The sequence below is a fragment of the Dreissena polymorpha genome, chromosome 1 (assembly GCF_020536995.1).
Source record: "Dreissena polymorpha isolate Duluth1 chromosome 1, UMN_Dpol_1.0, whole genome shotgun sequence".
Lineage (NCBI taxonomy): Eukaryota > Metazoa > Mollusca > Bivalvia > Myida > Dreissenidae > Dreissena > Dreissena polymorpha.
The window spans coordinates 65,461,749-65,480,909 of record NC_068355.1 but is presented as its reverse complement, the minus strand read 5'-3'; the positions used below and the strand labels follow the sequence as shown (position 1 = coordinate 65,480,909).

Sequence of the window (19,161 nt, the reverse complement as noted above, 5' to 3'; positions counted from 1 at the left end):
TGCATTGTCGGCTGCTACCGCTGCAAAGCGATATTTTCCCTCTGGTGACGGAGAAGGTGGTGAATATAGCGGTGAATTTGACAATGGGGTAGCTGTTGTGGTTCCGTCGCCTAATTCTGTTGTGGATTCGGATTTCCGTAACCCGAAGCCCAGACCGAGTCCGAGACTTACTATGACTGCAAAGAAGAGGATTGCCACAATGACCCAGGCTCGAGACTTGGATATGTTCCTGGATAATGTTGCATGTAAATGTAACGAAAGGGAGCGTGTAAATAACAAGAAAATCAACCCATTTAATGTGGATACACTAATGTCAATCAAAGAATGTAATAGAATTGAATTCGAACAGACCGTATGTGTAGGACATATGTATTTAATCGATCGATGGACAAAATACTAAAATCTAATGTGATAGTTCGACCCAGTTCAGTGAATAATGGGTTAATAAGGGTGCTATTTCACTAAAGCAGTTGATGGATATTAAATCATTTCGTTATTCTTTTTAAATAACTTCGGATTGAATTTTTTACTAACTTCGGATTGAATAACATTACGTTCAAGCATATGTGAGTACTCGTTTAAACGTATGTAAAAAACAGAGGGCCCTTTATGACCTTCCAGTGCATTAATCGTAAGTTACATCCGAACCATTCGTTACTAGTAACCTCTCCAGTCAAATAGGGTAGGTAGTTAGATTTAATCTTTTTATTCTTCATTTTACTGCGTACGACTTTTTTCCATTTTCATTCTATAATCAAATTAGACATCTCTACAATCGTTATTTAATTCTCTTATTATATGTTAGATCATTTAAGGAATACCTGTTCGTGCAGAAAAATTGATCGTCATTTATCTGTGGTCGTATCCACAAAGCTCCTTAGTGAAAACTTAAGTAAATTCCTTAAAATTGAAAATGTCCATTAGTCTATGCTTGCTTAAACTGAACTTCAATGTTGTTTTTAATGATATTATGCTGTTTAAGATCCCAAATACCCTGCTGCTTTTTTTCAGATTTGAGTGCACAACATTAGAGTTCACTGTAGCAATGGAATTCAAAATAAAATTAAGATTTGCCTTAGGAGCTTTGTGGATATGGGCCCTGCTGGAGTACATTACGTTTAAGGTCGGCATAAGACGGGCCAGTCGTTATTACAAAAAGAAATGACAAACTCTTTTTAATGTCTAAATGTACCAAATAAAAGGATATTTTATTATTGAAATACAACCTTTTGTTGGTAAAATGTATACAACATCATGTTAGTAAAATGTATTTATTGTGTAATAAACTTAATGTTTTGAAGGGGCCTTTTCACAGAGTTTGGCATGTATTTAAGGTTGTCATTTAATGCTTTATATTGATAAATGTAAATATTGGATCTAAAAAGATCCAGTAACCAATCAAGAATACAACTTAAAAAGACAACAAAAAAGTAACCCTCAACAGGACTTGAACCACTTACCCCTGGAATCAGTACACAGTCAACCACTTAGACCACTCGGCAATCCGTGCTCATACAATGAGGGATGTATTTTATACTTTATATAGACACTCCTCGTAGTTTCACTTAATGAAACGACAACAAAAGAACTCTCCAAATTATTCAAACGCTCGCGTTGCGACGTTTTATAATTTTCAGGTTTTTAAATCGTCAAAAGATGCATATAATGGATATTTTAGAGCATGGTAAATATTCAGTACTTTGTATTACTGTTTCCTCACAAATATCATAACTAAAACGAAATTTGCGAATCTGAAACAATTTTTTTTTAATTTTGTCAATTTACCAAAACGTGAAAAGGCCCCTTTTAAAGTATGTACACGATAAATAGCATATTACACAGGCAAAATATCGAGTAATGTGAACAGGTAAAATTCCGACAGTTAATCAAGTGGTTGGAAATGACATCAAACTATGAACTCCAAATATAACATATAAATTATATGTTATATTTGGAGTTCATAGTTTGATGTCGGAAATTATCTTTGATACCTTGAAATGAATATATGTATTATTAATACATATATTCATTTCAAGATATCAAAGATAATTTCCGAAACGGTGTAAAAGGGCTATGCGTAATGACATAAAAGAAATTTTTTCAACATAAGTGCATGTAAACTTTAAATGAAGACAGTTTATTAATGCTTTATGGTTCTAAAATATGTTTAATTCGCTAAAGAAACATTTTTAGATGGGCGCTTTAGCGCCCGTCTAAAGTGCTAAGTGTGAAATTCAGGTCGATACGACTAGGTATGATTAACCCAATACTCGCTTGCGTATCCGCGCAAGAAAGAGTTGTAAAATTTATGCAAGAGGTTTGAGTTCTCCAATTATGTGTATTCACAAATGGCAACATTATATTAATATCGTGTTACATTCAATATTTTCGAACGGTGTTTTATAGAAAAGAATCAATAAACAATGATCGTATTGTACGTGTCGCGGAGGAGATTGTTTATGAATGATTAAAATAGTCCACTTTCTGCTGCGTGTGCGTGACGTAGTATTTTCGCTCAGCTCATTCATAAATCTGAGGCTGGCGATAAACAAAGGGGAGTCCGTGTGAGAATAACGCAGTAGTATAAGGTTACGCTTGTTTATATTCACAGGTCTCAATTAATAATACGTTGACCACGAGTTCAACAATTATTACAGGGATACGATAGACAACATAAAAAATGTTTCATTATCGCTGAAACTGTTAAAAAAAACATTTAAATATAACAATAATATTCTCTAAAAAATGTAATCTTGCTGTTTTGAAATAAGGTTTGGAATTTTGTTTTCTAAATAACTTAATTCAAAACAAAAGTTTAATTATAGTGTTTTTTACTTGTTAGTCGCATATTTACCGCATTATAATGTGTGTTATAATAGGCAAACCGTACATTAGTAAAATTCAATCTGCCTTCGCACATAGAAGGAATGGGTCAATTAGGTGCTGCGTTTCCTTTGCTTACTTCAGTTAGAGGTCAATTATTTAAGTAATAGCAATCACAAGGCTCCGACTTCAAAGGAATTGCGGAGCTTTCTTACATAATAAAAGTCGTGGTCGCATGGTATTTGCGTTTTGCGTCCTATTTGGTCACGTGGTTCTTTTTCCCGGTTGTTTTGGCATTCATGATATATGAGGCTATTAATAGATGCGTCTGTCGATAAACAAAGGAAAGTTTACGGGTTATAACAACGCAATAGGTTACGCTCTCGCATACAACTCAATGACGTAGTACAGGTCGTAAAATGAGAGATTCGGGAAAAAGTTGACGCTTATTTATATCAAAGACCCATATTATCTATAGGTCAACAATAACTTCAGCGATACGATAGACAAATTTTTTTTTCATAATTGCTAAACCCGAATATAACAAACAATTTATAATAATAATACGAATGCAATAGCAGAAGGTTAGTAGAAGGTTAAGCTTGTTTATATTCACAGTTCTCAATACATAGACAGTTGGATATGAGTTCATGAATTACTACAGGCATACTATAGGCAACCTCGAAAATGCTTTTTAATCGCTAAAACCGAAAACAACCTAATATATTATATTAAATATATTTATAACAAAAAATGTCTTTTAAAAATGTAGTCGGCGTATACGCTGACTTTGAAATAAAGTTAGCAATTTACTTTTCTAAATAATTAAATACAATTAAACAAAAGTTTAACTATTGTGTTGTGTTTTTCACTTGTAAGCTGCATATTCACCGCATGAAATGTGTGTTAGCATTGTCAAACCACACATTAGTGTGAGTAAAATAAAAAATATACTACGGGAGAGCACTTCATATGTGTCCTCATATGCCTTGTTATGAGTATCTTTCTTCACTATCGAAATATATCGTATGTTTATATTTGATTTAAACGCAGTTTTCTTTCGACACATTTAAATCACACGTCAATAGCGCCGTCATGCGAAAATGGATCTTATGCGTTTCGGAAAGCGTTTGTTAAACCCAACATGTGCTTTTGCGCAGTCAGGCCATAGGCGATGCTGTTCGCTTTAAAATCACTCAATATGTTATGTTTCTCCTTACCCGAAGGAGTGATAGCTGAGTGGGCTATTTATATGATGGGCGCATATGGAATAAGACCCATTTTCACATGACGAGGGTCATTACAAATCTCATTGCGAATTGAAAATGCCACATTTAAGAACAATGCTTTTTGATACAAAATTGAATTGAAAATAGCAAACTTGTTAATAATGGCAGCCTATCCACACATTAAGGAATGATTTCCAGACGTGCTGACCAAGTACGGCAAACATTGTGGTATGGTAATTAAACGATTTTCTCTTATCGTGACACTATACTATTTCGCTAATGACTGTTTTCTCATCTTGGAGGCGAAAGTGAAATTCTGCGAGATGGATTGTAACGGGGAATTGTATCAGGGCCACAATTTGTGTCGTTTGAACATACAGAGAGTAGTCCGGAATTCCTGACACTGAACAGTGCTACATCCTTTGAATTGAGCACATACGCAGTGATGTAGCAAAAATTCAGAGGTTGTATCTCGAATCAGCTTATTAAATATTCGAAAATATTCATGCGTGTCTGTTGGCGTTATGTAAAAGTCACTAAGATGAAAACTGAAACAGCTACGCCTAAAAGCGCATGAGTGCTCTATACCTATGTTTATGTTAGCTTTGTTGACACCGTGTGAACTGCTCGGGTAATAAGTAAAGCATAAACAGCAATGTTTATATACTTTTATTTCTCCATATACAAGATACGAAGATTGTTGTATATTTTGAATTTGTATATGGTGTCAAAAATCAAAAGTTTTGTACACGGAACTTTCATTATGAAATTATATTCTTGGTGAGATAGTCATTTGATATAAGAAAAAAATATTCCTTTAATATGGTGACTGCAAATTTTCTTTATATTAAGTTATCATTACCATTTTCATCATACTTTCTATGCTTTCAGAACTTCCAAAAAGCATGTTGTTTTTATTTTGTCTTAGTTATTTCTATGAAATAATAAGGATGATAAAAAGTGCACACAAAACTCGACCCGTGCGCTATGACACACACTTTATAAAGTTGAATGGCGTGTGTTCATTTCAAACTTGCGATTGATTTTCGAAAATGAATTGCGTGTTAAATTATGCAATAGCGAACATCTTCAGTGCCTTCAGCGCTTTGATTTATAAGTGTTATGATTATTTGATGACACAGAGATGGTCTTAGTGCTTAGTGTAAAATTCAGGTCGGTACGGCCTAGGTACGAGGAGCTCAATTACCGCTTACTACGCGTATCCTCGCAAGAAAGAGTGGTATAATTTATGCAAGAGGTTTGAGTTCTCCAATTATGTTTATTCACAAATGGAAACATTATATTAATATCGTGTTAGATGCAATAGTTTCGAATGGTGTTTTATAGAAAAGAATCAAAAAACAATGATCGCATTGTACGTGCCGCGGAGGAGATTGTTTATGAATGATTAAAATAGTCCACTTTGTGCTGCGTCTGCGTGACGTAGTATTTTCGCTCATCTCATTCATAAATCTGAGGCTGGCGATAAACAGTCTAAGTTAACGCTTGTTTATATTCACAGGTCTCAATTAATAATACGTTGACCACGAGTTCAACAATTATTACAGGGATACGATAGACAACATAAAAAAATGTGTCATTATCGCTGAAACTGAATATTAAATCAAAGCGCTGAAGGCACTGAAGATGTTCGCTATTGCATAATTCAACACGCAATTCATTTTTGAAAATCAATCGCAAGTTTGAAATGAACACACGCCATTCAACTTTATAAAGTGTGTGTCATAGCGCACGGGTCGAGTTTTGTGTGCACTTTTTATCATCCTTATTATTTCATAGAAATAACTAAGACAAAATAAAAACAACATGCTTTTTGGAAGTTCTGAAAGCATAGAAAGTATGATGAAAATGGTAATGCTAACTTAATATAAAGAAAATTTGCAGTCACCATATTAAAGGAATATTTTTTTCTTATATCAAATGACTATCTCACCAAGAATATAAATTCATAATGAAAGTTCCGTGTACAAAACTTTTGATTTTTGACACCATATACAAATTCAAAATATACAACAATCTTCGTATCTTGTATATGGAGGAATAAAAGTATATAAACATTGCTGTTTATGCTTTACTTATTACCCGAGCAGTTCACACGGTGTCAACAACGCTAACATAAACATAGGTATAGAGCACTCATGCGCTTTTAGGCATAGCTGTTTCAGTTTTCATCTTAGTGACTTTTACATAACGCCAACAGACACGCATGAATATTTTCGAATATTTAATAAGCTGATTCGAGATACAACCTCTGAATTTTTGCTACATCACTGCGTATGTGCTCAATTCAAAGGATGTAGCACTGTTCAGTGTAAGGAATTCCGGACTACTCTCTGTATGCTCAAACGACACAAATTGTGGCCCTGTTACAATTACGCGTTACAATCCATCTCGCAGATTTTCACTTTCGCCTCCAAGATGAGAAAACAATCATTAGCGAAATAGTATAGTGTCACGATAAGAGAAAATCGTTTAATTATCATACCACAATGTTTGCCGTACTTGGTCAGCACGTCTGGAAATCATTCCTTAATGTGTGGATAGGCTGCCATTATTAACAAGTTTGCTATTTTCAATTCAATTTTGTATCAAAAAGCATTGTTCTTAAATGTGGCATTTTCAATTCGCAATGAGATTTGTAATGACCCTCGTCATGTGAAAATGGGTCTTATTCCATATGCGCCCATCATATAAATAGCCCACTCAGCTATCACTCCTTCTGGTAAGGAGAAACATAACATATTGAGTGATTTTAAAGCGAACAGCATCGCCTATGGCCTGACTGCGCAAAAGCACATGTTGGGTTTAACAAACGCTTGCCGAAACGCATAAGACCCATTTTCGCATGACGGCGCTATTGACGTGTGATTTAAATGTGTCGAAAGAAAACTGCGTTTAAATCAAATATAAACATACGATATATTTCGATAGTGAAGAAAGATACTCATAACAAGGCATATGAGGACATATATGAAGTGCTCTCCCGTAGTATATTTTTTATTTTACTCACACTAATGTGTGGTTTGACAATGCTAACACACATTTCATGCGTTGAATATGCAGCTTACAAGTGAAAAACACAACACAATAGTTAAACTTTTGTTTAATTGTATTTAATTATTTAGAAAAGTAAATTGCTAATTTTATTTCAAAGTCAGCGTATACGCCGACTACATTTTTAAAAGACATTTATTGTTATAAATATATTTAATATAATATATTAGGTTGTTTTCGGTTTTAGCGATTAAAAAGCATTTTCGAGGTTGCCTATAGTATGCCTGTAGTAATTCATGAACTCATATCCAACTGTCTATGTATTGAGAACTGTGAATATAAACAAGCTTAACCTTCTACTAACCTTCTGCTATTGCATTCGTATTATTATTATAAATTGTTTGTTATATTCGGGTTTAGCAATTATGAAACTTTTTTTTGTCTATCGTATCGCTGAAGTCATTGTTGAACTTATGTTCAACGTTTTATAAATTGAGAATATAAACAAAGACCTATAGATAATATGGGTCTTATATATAAATAAGCGTCAACTTTTTCCCGAATCTCTCATTTTACGACCTGTACTACGTCATTGAGTTGTAAGCGAGAGCGTAACCTATTGCGTTGTTATAACCCGTAAACTTTCCTTTGTTTATCGACAGACGCATCTATTAATAGCCTCATATATCATGAATGCCAAAACAACCGGGAAAAAGAACCACGTGACCAAATAGGACGCAAAACGCAAATACCATGCGACCACGACTTTTATTATGTAAGAAAGCTCCGCAATTCCTTTGAAGTCGGAGCCTTGTGATTGCTATTACTTAAATAATTGACCTCTAACTGAAGTAAGCAAAGGAAACGCAGCACCTAATTGACCCATTCCTTCTATGTGCGAAGGCAGATTGAATTTTACTAATGTATGGTTTGCCTATTATAACACACATTATAATGCGGTAAATATGCGACTAACAAGTAAAAAACACGATAATTAAACTTTTGTTTTGAATTAAGTTATTTAGAAAACAAAATTCCAAACCTTATTTCAAAACAGCAAGACTATATTTTTTAGAGAATATTATTGTTATATTTAAATGTTTTTTTTAACAGTTTCAGCGATAATGAAACATTTTTTTATGTTGTCTATCGTATCCCTGTAATAATTGTTGAACTCGTGGTCAACGTATTATTAATTGAGACCTGTGAATATAAACAAGCGTAACCTTATACTACTGCGTTATTCTCACACGGACTCCCCTTTGTTTATCGCCAGCCTCAGATTTATGAATGAGCTGAGCGAAAATACTACGTCACGCACACGCAGCAGAAAGTGGACTATTTTAATCATCCATAAACAATCTCCTCCGCGACACGTACAATACGATCATTGTTTATTGATTCTTTTCTATAAAACACCGTTCGAAAATATTGAATGTAACACGATATTAATATAATGTTGCCATTTGTGAATACACATTATTGGAGAACTCAAACCTCTTGCATAAATTATACAACTCTTTCTTGCGCGGATACGCAAGCGGGTATTGGGTTAATCATACCTAGTCGTATCGACCTGAATTTCACACTAAGCACTTTAGACGGGCGCTAAAGCGCCCATCTAAAAACATTTCAATATAACAAGAATATTCTCTAAAAAATGTAGTCTTGCTGTTTTGAAATAAGGTTTGGAATTTTGGTTTCTTAATAACTTAAATTAAAAACAAAAGTTTAATTATTGTGTTTTTTACTTGTTAGTCGCATATTTACCGCATAACAATGTGTGTTATAATAGGCAAACCATACATTGATAAAATTCAATCTGGCTTCGCACATAGAAGGAATGGGTCAATTAGGTGCTGCGTTTCCTTTGCTTACTTCAGTTAGAGGTCAATTCTTTACGTAATAGCAATTACAAGGCCCCGGCTTCAAAGGAATTGCGGAGCGTTCTTACATAATAAAAGTCGTAGTCGCATGGTATTTGCGTTTAGCGTCCTATTTCGTCACGTGGTTCTTTTTCGCGGGTGTTTTGGCATTCATTGATATGAGGCGATGCGCCTGTCGATAAACAAAGGAAAGTCCACGGGCGATAACAACGCAATAGGTAACGCTCTCACATACAACTCAATGACGTAGTACAGGTCGTAAATTGAGGCTGTTAATAGATTCGGGAAAAAGTTGACGCTTATTTATATTCTCAATTCATAAAACGGTGAACATAAGTTCAACAATAACTTCAGCGATACGATAGACAAAAACAAAAAAAAAGTTTCAAAATCGCTAAACCCGAATATAACAAACAATTTATAATAATAATACGAATGACCTGTTTCGTAACCTCGTTCATGCTACTACAGCGGGTATTTCTGGAAAACGTTCTTTGGTTCTCAATAGATAGCGGCGATCTTTTGTATTTACGGGTGCTAGCAACGCAATAGTAGAAGGTTAATAGAAGGTTTAGCTTGTTTATATTCACAGTTCTCAATACATAGACAGTTGGATATGAGTTCATCAATTACTACAGGCATACTATAGGCAACCTCGAAAATGCTTTATAATCGCTAAAACCGAAAACAACTAAATATATTATATTAAATATATTTATAACAATAAATATCTTTTAAAAATGTAGTCGGCGTATACGCTGACTTTGAAATAAAGTTAGCAATTTACTATTCTAAATAAATAAATACAATTAAACAAAAGTTAAACTATTGTGTTGTGTTTTTCACTTGTAAGCTGCATATTCACCGCATGAAATGTGTGTTAGCATTGTCAAACCACACATTAGTGTGAGTTGATAAAAAATATACTACGGGAGAGCACTTCATATGTGTCCTCATTTGCCTTGTTATGAGTATCTTTCTTCACTATCGAAATATATCGTATGTTAATATTTGATTTAAACGCAGTTTTCTTTCGACACGTTTAAATCACACGTCAATAGCGCCGTCATGCGAAAATGGGTCTTATGCGTTTCGGCAAGCGTTTGTTAAACCCAACATGTGCTTTTGCGCAGTCAGGCCATAGGCGATGCGGTTCGCTTTAAAATCACTCAATATGTTATGTTTCTCCTTATCAGACAGAGAGATAGCTGAGTGGGCTATTTAAATGATGGGCGCTGCCGCATATGGAATAAGACCCATTTTCGCATGACGAGGGTCATTACAAATCTCATTGCGAATTGAAAATGCCACATTTAAGAACAATGCTTTTTGATACAAAATTGAATTCAAAATAGCAAACTTGTTAATGATGGCAGCCTACCCACACATTAAGGAATGATTTCTAGACGTGCTGACCAAGTACGGCAAACATTGTGGTATGATAATTAAACGATTTTTTCTTATCGTGACACTATACTATTTCGCTAATTATTGTTTTCTCATCTTGGGGGCGAAAGTGAAATTCTGCGAGATGGATTGTAACGCGTAATTGTAACAGGGCCACAATTTGTGTCGTTTGAGCATACAGAGAGTAGTCCGGAATTCCTTACACTGAACAGTGGGACATCCTTTGAATTGTGCACATACGCAGTGATGTAGCAAAAATTCAGAGGTTGTATCTCGAATCAGCTTATTAAATATTCGAAAATATTCATGCGTGTCTGTTGGCGTTATGTAAAATTCACTAAGATGAAAACAGTAAAACAGCTACGCCTAAAAGCGCATTAGTGCTCTATACCTATGTTTATGTCAGCGTTGTTGACACCGTGTGAACTGCTCGGGTAACAAGTAAAGCATAAACAGCAATGTTTATATACTTTTATTCCTCCATATACAAGATACGAAGATTATTGTATATTTTGAATTTGTATATGGTGTCAAAAATCGAAAGTTTTGTACACGGAACTTTCATTATGAATTTATATTCTTGGTGAGATAGTCATTTGATATTAGAAAAAATATTCCTTTAATATGATGGTGAATGCAAATTTTCTTTATATTAAGTCTCATTACCATTTTCATCATACTTTCTATGCTTTCAGAACTTCCAAAAAGCATGTTGTTTTTATTTTGTCTTAGTTATTTCTATGAAATAATAAGGATGATAAAAAGTGCACACAAAACTCGACCTGTGCGCTATGACACACACTTTATAAAGTTGAATGGCGTGTGTTCATTTCAAACTTGCGATTGATTTTGAAAAATGAATTGCGTGTTAAATTATGCAATAGCGAATATCTTCAGTGCCTTCAGCGCGTTGATTATTTGGACGCGATAGCGTACAAATATGTAGCGAGTTTTGCAAGTCAGTATGAGCTTAGCTACGCTGGGCGGAGCGTCGTTGTACTCAATCGATATTGTCCAATGAGAGTGCACGCTTTGCATGAGCGACAGCACTCGTAGGCCTGCATTACCTGCGATAAAATGAGTCGGAACAGTGGTGTAATAGTAGATCGCTAGCTTAGTAAACGAGAAGACCCTGGTTCGAATCCCGCCCTGACCACTGGAATTTTTCTGAGCAAGAAATTTATTCCACATATGCTCTTCTCGTGGAAATTGCGCATTACATGCAAAATACAGTTAAATCATATATTTTAAGTAAAGAATTTTAATAACTTAAAGTTGAATTCATTACATACCACTAAATTGTTTTGTCGAATTCTCAAATTGGCATAAATAAATTTGTAATCCGAAACACGCTTCTGAATTTTATTGTCAACGCCACAAAAACAAATTGTAGCTTCAAATAAACAGTGCTTCGTGTATTTTTGCGGTTTCTTTGGCTCAGTAAAAAGCGCGCGAAAACTATGAAGACGTGTATAACGTCACGTGAAATGTGTTGGTGTATTTATTGAACAGCAAGTCAGGCGACATACGTGTGTTCAGTTGGAAAACCCCGTCGCGATTGGACATTATTTCATCACATCTTTTAATTGTCACATATGCCAAAATTTAATTTGCTACTTAAGAAAAAAGGCGAATGTTTATGTTTGTGAAATTCTTGAGTTTACTTTTTAAAATGGAATGTACGAGATAATCTGGCATTGAACCGCGACGAGAAAAGAAGTAAGTATGCAGTAATTGATAAGAGTTGCGCTGATACAGATGCATTGGGGAATCGATCCATTTGGGATTATGCGAGTCTATGCGTGAGAAAAAGTGTTCAGCAATGAAATAAATGTCGTTATCCATGACTTTATAGGTTTTTTTTTAAAGAGTCATAACGGACCAAAATAGCGTCATAAGTAACGTACAGAGAGGGCTCATCTTTCTACGTTATGTAATTTGTCATGTCGGCAAAATTGTTGCTCAATAATTTAAAGAAAATAATTAAAATATTAGATACACATAACACAACATGTACATGATTCTAGGCTAGTTATTATCTAGAAAGGAAATCAACATTCTAAAGATGGTTGCCATTGCAGGAACCAATTGCGAAAGAAAAAGAGACATATTGTTGTTATTTTGTCTAAGTTATCTCTATAACATAACTATTAGGATAAACAGTGCACCCACAATTCGACCCGTACTTTAAGACACACTCTTTATAAATTTGAATGGGTTTTGTTCACTTAAACCGTGCGATACAAAAAGCTGTAACATAATTTTGAAAAATGAGTCGCGTCTAAGATTATGCAATAGCGTACAAATTCAGTGCCTTCAGCGCTTTGATTGAATAGCAGTACTGGTTTACGTGGACATTGCATTGATGTTGATTTATCTACACTAGGTTACATTTAAGATAGATATGTGTTTAGCATTAATGATTGTTTTTAGAAGTGGACCACAAGCAATCTGGATAGGCAAGCTTCACGAACATACTAGTCTAATAAATGAGAATGTAGCACGCGAATTTAGCGATAGTTATTTGACCAATGCAAGACTTGTTGAAAATAAAGCATATTTCAAAAATAGCTCAATACTGTCGACCAGAGCTCTATAAGTCGTGTCATTCAATATGCATGTACAACATACATCGACCACAGTCGATGGGGTTTTAATATATGGAGCTTATTCCTGAAAAAATATATGTTTTTTTCAATAACACTTGAAAAACAAGTTATCTATTTATGACTCGGCAAAAACACTTGTGCATTTCCATGTTTGAATAAGGTACAAGATTGCTAATAAATTGTCATTCTTCAGTGTATATATCAGTGTAAGAGCTTTTCGAAGTTTGCTTTTGACTCGAACACGCGTGTTAACGTCATATACAGAAACATCAATTCTTCAAGCACTTAAGTTAAAACACTTATATACGTTGACTGCATGAAGGGCACTCTCTTTTTAGTTAATATTTATTTAATCTATAAATGTATTCTATACAAGAGGCTGTTATTGTATGTCTGTCTTTTCAGTTGTTTTGGGCGTATGCGTATTATCGCTGTCGTTGACACAATATCGTGATACGCTCTGGGCATTTCATACATATATATTAGGGTGCCATGACGCTTTATAGTTGTGAACGCAAGCAGTTGAATGGTGCATTATCAAAAGAGTGTGGGCTGTTTAATGAACATGTGAGTTCGGACCCCATGGGTTGCATACATCGTTGAAAAAGTATCGAGTGATTTTTATCAATTTAGCATTGATATATACATATATATCTTAAAAGAGTATGTGTTATTTTGATAAATACCTTAATACATGTAAACAAATAAAATTTAAAGAAATATCTTTGATTAAATAACGTAGTAAAAGTGAATTTCAGTGGGTTTGCATAAATACAAGATATCGTTTGCAGGTTTTTTCTCAAGCATGCCATTTAAAGGGCTATTTCGATCGAAGAATACATCAAATTAATTTGTCCGAGTATGACCCATAATGGATAACGCTTACTTACTAAAAAACGCCATCTACAACGATTAATGACGCTAACTTGCTACAGAACGTCATCTACAATGATTCATGACGTTAACTTACTACAGAACGCCATCTACAATGATTAATGACGCTAACTTACTACATAACGCCATCTACAATGATTAATGACGCTGACTTACTAAAGAACGCCATCTACAATGATTAGTGTCCATCTTTGATAGTAAAAATCCTAATATGCACGAGCCCGAGTCATATAAAATACAAAGTATAGTAATCAACAGCTTGTCTCTGTTAATGGCAAGAGACAGATTTCATACAAAGTACAATATATAACAAGCCATTAAACATAAAAAGTGTAACTGCCGGGGTGGGTGACAATTTTTGAACGGTCAAGACGAACATTATACAATTAGGGATTAAATTATGTTTTAAGGCGCGTCGGTCCTCAAACTTGCACATAAACATCACATGCACAAGCGTACAAATATAATTTAACATCAAAGGCATGGTCTTTGTGAAATGTGCGGAAATGCACTCACCTGCCTGAACCCATGTTTCTAAATCCTGACTGTCTTCATAAATCGTTCGAAGTAAATAGTGCGAATGAAATTTCACTACGAAAGACGCTTCATACCATGTCAAACAATTGCTTTTATAGAGTAAAGATAAACATTTAAAGGGACTTTTACACGTTTTGGTAAATTGACAAAATTAAAAATAATCGTTTCAGATGCGCACATTTCCGTTGCAGTTATGAAATTTGTGAGGAAACGGTAATACTGAACATTAACCATGCCCTAAAATATCCATCATATGCATCTTTTGACGATTTAAAAACCTTAAAATTATAAAGCATTGCAACGCGAAACGTTTCAATAATTTAGAGTTCTGTTGTTGTCGTTATATTTTTTGACACTACGAGGATTACTTATATAAAGTATAGAATGTGTCTCTTATTTGTATGAGCACGGATGAACGAGTGGTCTAAGCGTTAGACTTTTACTCCAGGGGTCAGTGGTTCGAGCCCAGTTGATGGTTACTTTTTTTTCTTTGTTTAATTTTATTCTTGTTTTTTGTTACTGGAGCTTTTTAGATCCAATATTTACTCTTATCAATATACAGAATTTAAAGGGATCTTTTCACGTTTTGGTAAATTGACAAAATTGAAAAAAGTTGTTTCAGAATCGCAAATTTTCGTTTTAGTTATGATATTTGTGAGGAAACAGTAATACTGAACATTTACCATGGTCTAATATAGCCATTATATGCATCTTTTGACGATTTAAAAACCTGAAAATTATAAAGCGTTGCAACGCGAAACGATTGAATAATTTGGAGAGTTCTGTGTTTGTCGTTTAATTTTGTGAAACTACGAAGATTGCTTATATAAAGTATAAAATACGTCACCCATACATACTTGGCAGGATAGCCGAGCGGTCTAATTGGGTTTTACTCCAGGAATCCGGGGGTCAGTGGTTCGAGCCCTACAGCGGGCTACTTTTTTTCCATTATTTTATTTTATTCTTAATTTTTTTCTGGAGCTTTTTAGATCCAATGTTAACATTTATCAATATAAAGCATTTAATGACAAACTTCAAAACATGCCAAAATCTGTGAAAAGGCCCCTTTAATGACAAACTTCAATATCTGCCAAAATCTGTGAACACCCCTTTAACACCGAAGAATTACATTCAATGTGAACTCTTTACTGAAGTTTATACATGTATTACTATATATTGTTCTAGAGAATGTTCACCCTGTACCGAGGAAGTGTTCAGTGTCGAAATGATGTATCTAGTGTCCATCTTTGATAGCAAAAAATCATAATATGCACGAGTCTAAGTCATATAAAATACAAAGTGTAGTAATCAACAGCTTGTCTCTGTTAATGGCAAGAGACAGATTTCATACAAAGTACAATATATAACAAGCCATTAAACATAAAAAGTGTATCTGCCGGGGTGGGTGACAATTTTTGAACGGTCAAAACGAACATTATACAAATAGGGATTAAATTATGTTTCAAGGCGCGTCGGACCTCAAACTTGCACATAAAACATCACATGCACACGCGTACAAATATAATTTAACATCAAAGGCATGGTCTTTGTTAAATGTGCGGAAATGCACTCACCTGCCTGAACCCATGTTTCTAAATCCTGACTGTCTTCATAAATCGTTCGAAGTAAATAGTGCGAATGAAATTTCACTATGCGTTCTTTGCTAAGATTACTTTAACAAATAACATTGATATATAGCGTAATAGGCTTCTTAACCGTGTCCGAGTAGGTGTCGGAAAGGTGACTACGACCTATGTATGTAAACGAGTGTTATTTAAAGCAATTCGTTAACAGTTTACCAAAATGATGATGTTCAAAATGTTCACATAATGTTCGAACAAACATTCCTGCATAAGTTTTATTTGAAAAATATTGTTTCATTGATGGATAATCGGTAATTCAAAATCGGTAAAATAATAAAGCAGTTTAAAGCGTTTTATCAATTACTTTGGAAAAAAATGGATTATTGAACAAAGCTCCTCTAGTTCTAAAGTCTGATTTGTAATGCTTTGACCAGCCATTATGTATGCATCAACGTGTGTTTAAATTCGTTTAAGTACTCGAGCAATTTCGATAACAGAAGATATCAAACTTATTTCGAATTGTTAAGATTAGTTTGATATACATGTATATTTTTATTTTGTGTATGACCACTTAAACAATTCACGAGAGCATCAAATGCAGGAATAAATAAGACTGTATTACTGGCAATACGACCATGTATTGCAGCAATAAATATTGCAAATACATTTGCCATAGACCATAGATAGAAGCATTTGAAGCTCATGATAAATTAATCTTTATATTGAAAATTGATCGGCGCAGCCATTGAGCACTAAGCAGTTGCCAGCCGCCCATACGGTTACTATCCTTGTGGTAAATGCATCAAAGAAGCTTTTGTTCAGTTCACTATTTTCAATGTAGATAAATGTATGGATGGCACAAAAAAGCTCGTGGTGAAGGTGCTTCAGTGCGCATTGCAAAGCTCATATCTGAGGCTTTTCCTTTAAAAATCTATCTATAGTAGAACAAACATCTCACTGACTGTACTATCTGGCAGAATATTTTATTTTTTAGTGCACGGAATAGTTTCATGTTTTTTTTATTAATCTCTGAGATCAAAACATTATAGCAAACTCTGTTTTATGTGTTATATATAATTCCATTACAAGCGATGGCTTTGTGCACTGTTCAGCCACACATGCCCAGATGCAATGTTCGACGTTCAACATCTGAACCTTGCTAAATACGCACGCGCATCTTACAACTGTTGTTAAATGTACTTCGTGTATCTTTTTGCTGTTATGTATGTATGCAAATGAACGTGCATTATTTAATATATATATATATATATATATATATATATATATATATATATATATAGGAATGTATCAACTTATAAATAAATACCAAGATAATATATCGGCTTCAAATAACAAGTCTGTCGTTAAATTCATAAAAAAAGAACCAAATTTGAACAAGAGTTACGCGGTCGGAGACGTATGCTCCCAAAACAGGACTTTGAAGTAGTGACCACAATTTAAATCTACTGTCCAAGGCCAAAACACATGTGAAGTATCAAGCGAATTAGTCATTTCGTTGAGTAGCTTTTGATCTGATACGATTTTCACACTTACTGTGAGTGACCTTGACCTTTGACCAAGTGACCCCAATTTGAATATGGGTCATCTACTGTCCAATGCCAATGTACAAATGAAGTATCAAGCCAATCGGCCAATTCGTTGACGAGTTATTAATCGGAAACGATCTGGTCTACCGACAGACCGACCGACATCCGGCACTTATTGCGACAGTGACATGGTGACCGCAATTTCAATGGGGGTCATCTACTGAACAAGGCAAATACAAGCCAATCGGTAAATTCGTTGATGACTCACTGATCGGAAACGAACTGGTCTGCCGACAGACATCCGGCAAAACAATATAGAAATAAATTATGAAATGTGTGTAAAATCGCATAATTGTGACATTATCAATATAGAACACTACGTTATTTAAGGAAAACTAATATATCTTACTTTTTAATACATATTTAAAATAAGTACATTACTGTTGTCTGGACGATTCTTTGAACTTTTTAGTCCAAAAAATAATGCCGCATTTACTGATACAAATGCAGGTTCACTATTTTAAGTAAACACTATTGCATTGTATGAATACGCATGGTCCTATATTCAATATAATAAAGCACATTACTATATTTAACACGCTTGCAAAAGTTTCCAAATGTTCCATGTTTTGTTGTTCCTTTTTGCTTGTTGTTTTTTCTAACATGATGGTTGGATTGTTTAAATTGACAACAACATCGTCAAAGCCACAGACAAAACTGGATACTTAAATTATATGCAAGACCAAGACTGGGTTTTGCCAGAAAAATACACAAAAAAGGTAGCAGCGCATTCAAATCCTTAATTTACTACTGAAGGAAATGTAGAAAACGCCCCTTTAAAACGTTATCACAATCTGTCGGGTGTGTGTAAACCAAATATTTGCCCATAGTCGAGTTGCTAGTACCCATTAAATGAAAAATCGTATTTTCAGCAATGATGCGATTTTGTTCTGTTCAGTGTTAAACACATTTAAACATATGTTCGGGATATGTGCAACGCAGATTTTAATTTAGCTAATGGTTCATTTTCTCGTACCGAAAGCTACGGCATGGTTAAAGGAACACTACACACATGTTCTTACAAGGGCAGTTGCTTTGTATATATTTCGTATTGACCTTAAAATACCCATACAGTTTGGTCAATTTGATAACATATGTGTTTCAAAGATTCTTGGTGTTTTTCTTTAATATGTTGTTTGCATATTTATGGAACTAGTTACATATCGAAATTTTGATCATAATTTCAAGTGTTTGCAAAATTAATTACGTAACGGTTATGCCATTAGGACAGGCGTACAGTGATCGCATTGTCCGTCCTTCCTTGCCGCCGTCGGCTGTCAGTTTGTCCCGTTTTTTGTACACGCCTCATAACATATTCAGGGGATTCAAAAAAAAAATCATATAATGAAAGTGGGCATTAAGGGAGAAAGGCAGAGTACAAGAAAATATATCTCTTGTCGTGTCAGGACTTACAGAGTTAATCTCTATCGGTCAATTTTCTTCAGCGGCGCATTGACAGTATTTCATAGAAATTTGTTACAGAAGATGCAGAGTACAAAACGATAATTTTCTTATCAGTATATTTCGGAGTTACTTTACTTGTCTTATTGAATGTTAAGCCATATGTTTGT

General features: G+C 34.4%; 1 protein-coding gene across 1 annotated transcript in view; it reads left to right on the top strand.

Annotated features, from left to right (window-relative positions):
- The window catches only part of LOC127832755 (dynein regulatory complex protein 10-like), a 218,541-nt gene that overhangs the window by 164,717 nt on the left and 34,663 nt on the right, over positions 1–19,161 (top strand). The gene's annotated exons all lie outside the window — the stretch shown is intronic.